We start from the raw sequence: 8,180 nt of genomic DNA, 5'->3' as shown, positions 1-8,180 counted from the left end.
GCTGGTCCTGATCCTAGTCTCTCTGCCCCTGTGCCTGGGAGGTGGGGGGAAGGACTATCGAGACTCGTATGAATAATGACACTAAATAAAATGTATTCAAGTTTTTCATATTTTTTAATTTTTAAAACATTTTAAACAGTTTTTAAATTCGCCCCAATTTCATACAAAAATTTAATTCAAGGCCTGATAGTTCATATGAGAAATGTGAAGGATGAGAGTGTGATGGTTGGTTCCCTTTTAGTGGGAGCAGCACATGGCTGGTGCTTTGGCTTCTGTGAGCTGTCTCTCCCCACACTCTCCCTCACACACAGTCCCCCCAGCACACACCCCAGGGCTCCCTGCATCCAGGTCACTTTCCCCACCTGAGCTGTGCTGTGAGGCATCAGGAGCTGCTGCTCTCCTGCCCTCCCCTCACGCAGCCCAGGCAGGGAAAGTGACCTGGATGCAGGGAGCCCTGATGTTGCTCCTCGCTCCCCCCTCACAGCTTCCTACGGGTCTGCGGGGCAGAGGAGCAGCGATCCGGGGAGGAGCGAGCAGCAATGCCAGCTGCTTTGGGCATCCAGGTCAGGTTCCCCATGTGGGTGCAGGAGGGGGATGCAGGGGTCAGGAGTGAAGGAGGTGCAGGGATTAGGGGCGCAGTTGAGAATTCGAGGTCTCTAACACCATAGACTTAGCAGGAGATTGGGGCCTTTTGGGAGCTGGCTTCTTGCGGTGGGAGACCAAACTCCTCCTCTTTGGACCCTCACTGAGTCCTCTGAAGTCTTCCCCCTCTTAGGGAAGACCTTAGCTGAGGTCGGAGGGGCACTGGATCAGTCTGGAGACAGATGTGCTGGTGTATGTCTACTGACCTGGCTTGGAAGACCCAATTGAAGCTTCTGAAGTTGGAACTCTCCCTGCGACCTGCTTCCGAACTCTAGATTTCAGAGCCAGGCACGAGTGACATGTCTGGGAGATATGGGACTCCCCCAAACATGGGATACACTTAGAGTGGCTGTTGCTGATCTGGATAGTCTCCCGACAAGAGGCATCATTTGAAACCTGGTGAACCAGGCCTGCCCACCCAGGCCAAACAAGTTCCCTAGAAAAAATGGAGGAGAAAGGGAGAGCAAAAAATTCAAACCTCTCACGAGCATCTAATTCTGTACTGACAACTAACACTAACTAGAACCACTAAACTAACTGCATAAATACAGGAGGTTATCCAAAATGAGATTCTCTGGGCTGAAACTGGTAGGCCTTTCATCCTATCTGCTATTGCCACAAAAAGTTGCATGGATTTACAGAATGGCTTGGTCTTCTCAGTGTAGAAGGCTGGGGCACATCTAATGTCCAATGAGTAAAGACACCGTTCCTCTGAATTCCTGTGCAGTTTCGGGAAGAAAACTGGCAGAAAATAGCCTGGTTATTGTGGAACTGCGAGACCACCTTCAGAAGAAACGCTGGGTCGGAGCGTAGTTGAACCTTGTCCTTGAAGAACACCATGTTCGGTGGTTTTGACGTAAGGGTCCTGATTGCCGAGACTCCTCTGGCCAAGGTAATTGCCACCAGGGAGGCAACCTTCCAGGAGAGGTACAGCAGAGGACTTGATGCTAGCAGTTCAAAGGGAAGGCCTGAGAGTTTTGACAGGATCCGGTTTAGGTCCCATGGTGGAATTGGTTTGCAACTTTGAGGGTAAAGTCTTTTTAACCCTTTAAGGAAGCAAATGGACATCTCATGTGAGAAGACCCACCTACCGCTCACTGGAGTGTGGAAGGCCAAGATCATTGCTAAGTGTACCTTGATGAAAGCAAGGGCTAGGCCTTGTTGTTTCTGATGGAGCAGGTATTCCAGCACAGACTGGAGGGAAGACCGAGTCAGCCAAAGACCTTGTTGGGAAGACCATACTGAGAAATGCTTCGACTTGGCCAGGTAAATAGTTCTAGTAGACGGCTTCCTACTACCTAGCAAAACCTGGTGAACTTGCTCCGAACAGGCCTGTTCCTCCAGGTTCAACCATGGAGCTTCCACTTGGTGGAGTAAGCAACTGTGATCTTGTCAGAGCAGGACCGGGAGGGGTGGGAGCAGCAGCCAAGGCGCCACTGACAAGTCGAGTAGTGTGTCAACCCAGCATTGGCGCAGCCACGCGAAGGCTATAAGAATAACCCTTGTCTTGTCCCACTTGACTTTCAGAAGGACCTGGTGCACCAGAGGAACTGGAGGAAATGCATAGAATAGGAACTCTGTCCGTGGAAGCAGGAAGACGTCTGAGAAGGTGCCCGGGCTGTGTCTGCAAAGCGAGCAAAATTGTTTACATTTCCTGTTCGGCCTTGTTGGGGTCCACTAGGCATAGCTACCAGGTAACTCGGGAGAGTGGAAGGCCAAAAGTGCCGATGAAGCTCTTTTGCTCTGGGTCTGTGAACCACAGTGACTCCATCTTGGGAACTCTCACCTACTTCTATGCTAACTGCTGAGATGCTCTGAAGTAGGCTGAAGCAGAAATGTAATGTCAGCTTTTTAGCAGATGGCTGCAGTTTCACTCACACTAGCAGAAATAATAGAGATAAGAAGCGGGGTAGTTAGTTTGCAGGCGTTTAACTCAAGGTCGCAAAGACTGAGAAAGTTTTCTCACAAGCTTATGTAGAGCTTATTGTAACAGTTGTCTGGAAGGGAGGGGTAAGGGGGAACAGCCAGACAAAGAGATGTATGCAAACAGTTTGAAGTATAAAAGGTAAAAGTTGTTTGTATTTGTTGCACTGGATTTGAGACATGCTGGTCTCCTAGTGCCATTTCAGAGCTCTGAAATAAACTTGGCTTGCTTTCTCCCCTCGGTGTCTTTATTGGTGCCAAGCACACCGGGCGACGAACCCCCTGTTTGCCATCTCGGGGCCCAGTTCTGGGTCAGGCAACAGTTTTGGCGCCCAACGTGGGGCTCGAGGCTGAAATTTAGCCTTGCCCGGATCCCTCCTGGTGGCCGACGGATTACGACGACGACCGACGCCCAGAGCGCTCACCGGTGACTTCATCGGGGGCCTCGGCAGAGACGTGGTTTGCTCGACCCCGGAGGGCACAACGGTGCAACGCACACAGACAGTGGAGAAGCAGCTGCGGGCGACGGTGGGGAACCGGTCCCGTTGATAGGGCGACGGTGACGGTGCAGAACCGGACCCTTGGATAAGGTAGGAACAGTCCAGTGGGGACTTATCTGTTTTGACCTGGGGACACCCAGAGTCTGCCTGTTGTGACGTGGGGACGCCCAGAGTCTCCCTTGGTATGGGGCAGGGACAGAGTACAGCCGACAGGGTACAGTGTACACCCTTAGAATGCATTCTGGTGAACTGGAAAGTGTTTGGATCTGATCAGTTGATTAAAAGTAAATTGAAAAGGTTCTGTACAGTTGATTGGCCTCAGTACCAGCTAGAGTGCCAAGAAAGGTGGCCACCGGAAGGATCACTTAATTACAACACGATCCTTCAATTGCTTTTGTTCTGTCAGAGAACAGGTAAATGGAATGAACATCTCTATGCGTATACGTTCATGGTGTTAAGAAATAGGACTGATATTTTGCTCAAGTGCCATTTGACTCCGACAGGCTCGGTAGTAACGGCTGCTAAACCCCAGAACCCTCCCACTGTTGTAATGCCAGAATCGGTGTCCCCTTCGGCTCCTCCACCCCCACAGGCTCCAGAGAGAACCCCCCTCGTGGGATTGTATCCGTTGATTACTGAGAGTGTGGTAGCCCGTCCAGGAACACAAGAACGACCAGGCACAGATAGTGTCTGGATACTCGCATGTACCTTTTAACCCTGTACATCTGGCTGCTTTTAAGGCAGAGGCAGGAGAATTCTCAACGAATCCAAGCAAGTTCATTTCTATCTTTGAAGGATGTCTGGCTAGCCATAAGCCTGACTGGGATGATTGTAATATACTTATGAGAACCCTGTTGTCTGAAGTGGAGCGGAATCAGGTTATAGCCAAGGCTGAGGAGAAGGAAGACAGAGAAGGCATTTCAGGTTTAAAAGGGAAAGCTATTGGACACCAGAAGTTGTACAGAGTGGAATCCTCAGAAGTGAGTGTGCTCGTCCTGGTTTGTTGCTTCAAAGCTCTGTACAGAAGTTATGTTACTGGAAAGGTGTATGATGGCAATGTGTATGTGTTAATGGTTGGAGAAAAGGTGTATGAGTGAAGAGTGGAAGGTTCCTTTGTAAGTTAGAAGAAGCCGAGAAAGGGAGAAGGAAAAAGAGAACAGAATGAATTAACTGAGAGGAAAATACAGCTAGCAAGCTCAGTCATGCTGGCCCTATCCAAGGACATTGTACACAGCCAAGACTTGGTTGACAACCAAGAGAAAGGGGGGCCTGAATGTGACCAAGCAACTATGAGATCTGCAAAATACTGCAAGGCATAATGAGGACAACAGAAGGGTTAAAAAGCAGCTTTGTTGGACAGTATTGGCTCAAGGATTTAAAATTCCCTCACTCTGTTTGGACAGGCTTTGGCCAGAGACTTGGAGGAGTGGGATAATTCAGACAGAGCCCTCCTGCTGCAATATGTAGATGACTTGTTAATTGCTGCTGTGAGTCTAATCCCTTGTCTCAGAGCTACTGTGAGTCTCCTAAACTTTATTGGACTGCGAGGATACAGGGTATCTCAAAGCAAAGCCCAAATTGCTCTTTCAGAGGTTCAATATCTGGGATTTCACATCAGGCAGGGAGAGAGACAGCTCTCAAACGAAAGGAAGGAGGCTATCTGCCAAGTTCCCATCCCCAGCAACCGTAAACGGCTTAGGGCATTCCTGGGCATGGCAGGTTTTTGCAGAATATGGATTCCAGAGTTTGGACTGTGGGCTAAACCTCTGTATGAATGTGTTAAGGGAGCGGAACATGACCCCTTTCACTGGTCCCCAGAAGCGGACAGGGCATTTAAAATCTTGAAAAGGAAGCTAATGGAAGCTCCAGCCCTGGGTTTGCCCAATATATCTAAGCCGTTCCAACTGTATGTGCATGAACGAAAAGGGGTAGCTTTGGGAATGCTTACCCAGCTATTAGGTGCCTGGAAACGTCCTGTGGCGTACTTTTCTAAACAACTGGATCAAGTTTCAAAGGGATGGCCAGCCTGTTTGAGGGCGGTCGCAGCTACTGCTCTAGTGCTTGGGGAAGCTGAAAAACTGACACTGGGAGGAACTGTGCAAGTGTATGTTCCCCATATGGTCCAAGCCTTGCTGGACACTAAGGGTGGTCTTTGGCTCACACAGGCTCGGGTTGCTCGGTAGCAGGCGAAGCTGTTAGAGAATCCTGAAGTCACCCTGCAGATCTGTCCCTCCCTGAATCCAGCTACACTGCTACCAGAGACAGAAAAGCAGGAACATGACTGTCTGGAAATCATAGATGTTCAGTATTCTAGCCGCCCAGATCTGAAAGATCAGCCACTCCCAAATGCTGACTTGGAATGGTATACAGATGGAAGTAGTACTGTTGTGGATGGGCAAAGGAGGGCAGGTTATGCTATTGTGTCTCTTCATGATACCGTGGAAGCTGAGAATTTACCGGCAGGAACATCTGCCCAGCTTGCTGAACTAGTGGCCCTGACTCGTGCCCTCGAGCTGGCAAAAGACAAACGGGTTAATATCTTTACTGACTCGAAGTATGCTTTTGGGGTATTGCATGCTCACGCTGGTCTGTGGAAGCAAAGGGGAATGCTAACAGCCCAAGGCTCTCTGGTCAAGCATGGGTCTCAAATTCTCCAGCTTTTAGAAGCGGTACAACTCCCCTCAGCAGTAGCAGTGGTGCATTGCAAAGCCCATCAAAGGGAAGATCAAGATGTATCCAAGGGTAATGCCAGAGCAGTCAGGGAAGCTAAGCGAGCTGCTACCCTGAAATCAGCAACTGAGGAGAATGCCCAAATGCATGCCCTCATCCCATCAGTGGGTGAGCTTGCAGCCCCTCAGTACTCCCAAGAGGACAGAAACCTGGCTCACAGTCTCAGTCTCCAGGAAAAGGAGGGATGGCTTTATTCCACAGAGGGAAAAATCCTCCTACCCAAGGGCTTGATTTGACCAGTGTTGCAGAAACTGCATCAAACCACACACGCAGGCAGAGAGGCTCTTACCCAGCTCATGAATAAATATTTTCTAACCTCTAGACTTAAACCCTTAGCATCACAGGTACAAGCTGAATGTTTAATCTGCCAAAAGAATAACCCTCGACCAGGAGTAGCAGTGCCACCAGCCACCCTGGAACCTACCCCAGGCCCAGGATTGGTGTGGCAAATAGACTTTACTGAGTTTCCCAGGACCCAAGGGTACAGGTACCTTCTCGTCTTAGTGGATCGATTCAGCGGATGGCCTGAGGCCTTCCCACGTCGCAACAACACTGCCAAAACAGTGGCTCTTAAGTTTGTCAAGGAAATCATTCCTCGCTTCGGCCTTCCTCAGTGGATGGAATCTGATAATGGAACACATTTCACATCTCAAAGTGGTTCAAAAGATATCAAGTGCTCTGCAAATCCCCTGGAAGCTTCACACACCCTGGGGACCACAAGCCAGTGGAGTAGTGGAACGCACAAATCAGACACTCAAGCGACACCTCTCAAAGGTCTGTCAGGAGGCCTCTCTTAAGTGGCCTGATGCCTTGCCCCTTGTGTTACTTCGCATTCGTGCTCTCCCTAAGGGTAGGATAGGGCTTAGTCCCTTCAAGATTATGTTTGGAAGAGCATGGCCTGTGAATGGTACCCCAGTTCTGGCAGGGGAGTGGGAGATGGGGTGTGGTTTCTTGTCTCAGTACATGTGCTCTCTGTCTGCTGTTCTTTCTTCTCTTCACAGGCACACCAAAGATTCACAGCCTCTTCTGCTGGATACTCCGGGTCCACTCCCTGCAGCCTGGTGACTCCGTTCTCGTGCGGACCTGGAAGGACGAGCCTCTCCAAGAGAAGTGGAAGGGACCCCACACCGTCCTGCTTGTCATCCATACAGCGGCAAAGATCGAAGGACACAAGAACTGGATTCATCACTCTCGACTGAAAGCAGTGCCCACTCCTAAACAGTGGACTGTCCAGCCTATGGAGAAGACTGCTAACGACAATTTGGGACTTAAGCTGTTATTCAAAAGACAGTAAGGGTCACTGGGAATGCGTTGTGATCTTTCTGAACAGTCACAGCATACTCCCCGCGAGAACCCTGAGCATTGGTTTTATTTTCTCACAGAAGGCCGACCTGGCCTATATATTTGGTCTTGTTATTTTTTGACTTGTTTAGTGTCAACAATTCTTCTTATCTTCTGGGCATTTGGGTTGTTGTAATTGTATGTGCCCTTATTGGAGAAGAGTGTTGTACCTATGTCCCAGAGTTTTCACAGGACATTAACAAGCACATCTTGTCAGCTGAATGGGCCTTTAACCAGTGGAAGGCCCAGGAAGGAGAACCCACTATTTTGGATTCCCTTTGGGGTTGGATACCTGGTTTAGGAGAACTAGGGGGTATAGGGGGAAGCATTGTTCGCATCTTGCTCACAGGTGTTGTGGTATGTTTTGTTCTTGTTCTTTTGCTCATTTGCTGTAAAGTGCTCATACGTAAGATTTGTACCTCCCATACCCCAGAAGTTCCCTTATATTCTCTCATTGATAATCCTGATTGCATGGAGCTTAATCGCATTCTGTCTTTAGAGTATGAGAAAACTCTGACAAAGGTTTGTTGAGTGTTCTCAAAGGAGGGATTGTTGGGGTCCACTAGGCATAGCTACCAGGTAACTTGGGAGAGTGGAAGGCCAAAAGTGCCGATGAAACTCTTTTGCTCTGGGTCTGTGAACCACAGTGACTCCATCTTGGGAACTCTCACCTACTTCTATGCTAACTGCTTACATGCTCTGAAGTAGGCTGAAGCAGAAATGTAATGTCAGCTTTTTAGCAGATGGCTGCAGTTTCACTCACACTAGCAGAAATAATAGAGATAAGAAGCGGGGTAGTTAGTTTGCAGGTGTCTAACTCAAGGTCGCAAAGACTGAGAAAGTTTTCTCACAAGCTTATGTAGAGCTTATTGTACCAGTTGTCTGGAAGGGAGGGGTAAGGGGGAACAGCCAGACAAAGAGATGTATGCAAACAGTTTGAAGTATAAAAGGTAAAAGTTGTTTGTATTTGTTGCACTGGATTTGAGACATGCTGGTCTCCTAGTGCCATTTCAGAGCTCTGAAATAAACTTGGCTTGCTTTCTC

The 8,180-nt window shown here is 49.0% G+C and overlaps 1 long non-coding RNA gene across 1 annotated transcript; it reads left to right on the top strand.

The window, feature by feature from the left end:
- The first annotated feature begins 726 nt into the window (after positions 1–726).
- LOC135978581 (uncharacterized) lies at positions 727–8,180 on the top strand. The gene is made up of 2 exons (XR_010595975.1): positions 727–3,155; positions 6,797–8,180. It is a non-coding gene; the product is annotated as an uncharacterized LOC135978581 (long non-coding RNA).

Source organism: Chrysemys picta, unplaced genomic scaffold, assembly GCF_011386835.1.
Source record: "Chrysemys picta bellii isolate R12L10 unplaced genomic scaffold, ASM1138683v2 scaf316, whole genome shotgun sequence".
NCBI classification, from domain to species: domain Eukaryota; kingdom Metazoa; phylum Chordata; order Testudines; family Emydidae; genus Chrysemys; species Chrysemys picta.
Note: the sequence above shows the minus strand (reverse complement) of the source record. Positions and strands in the feature narration are given on the sequence as shown.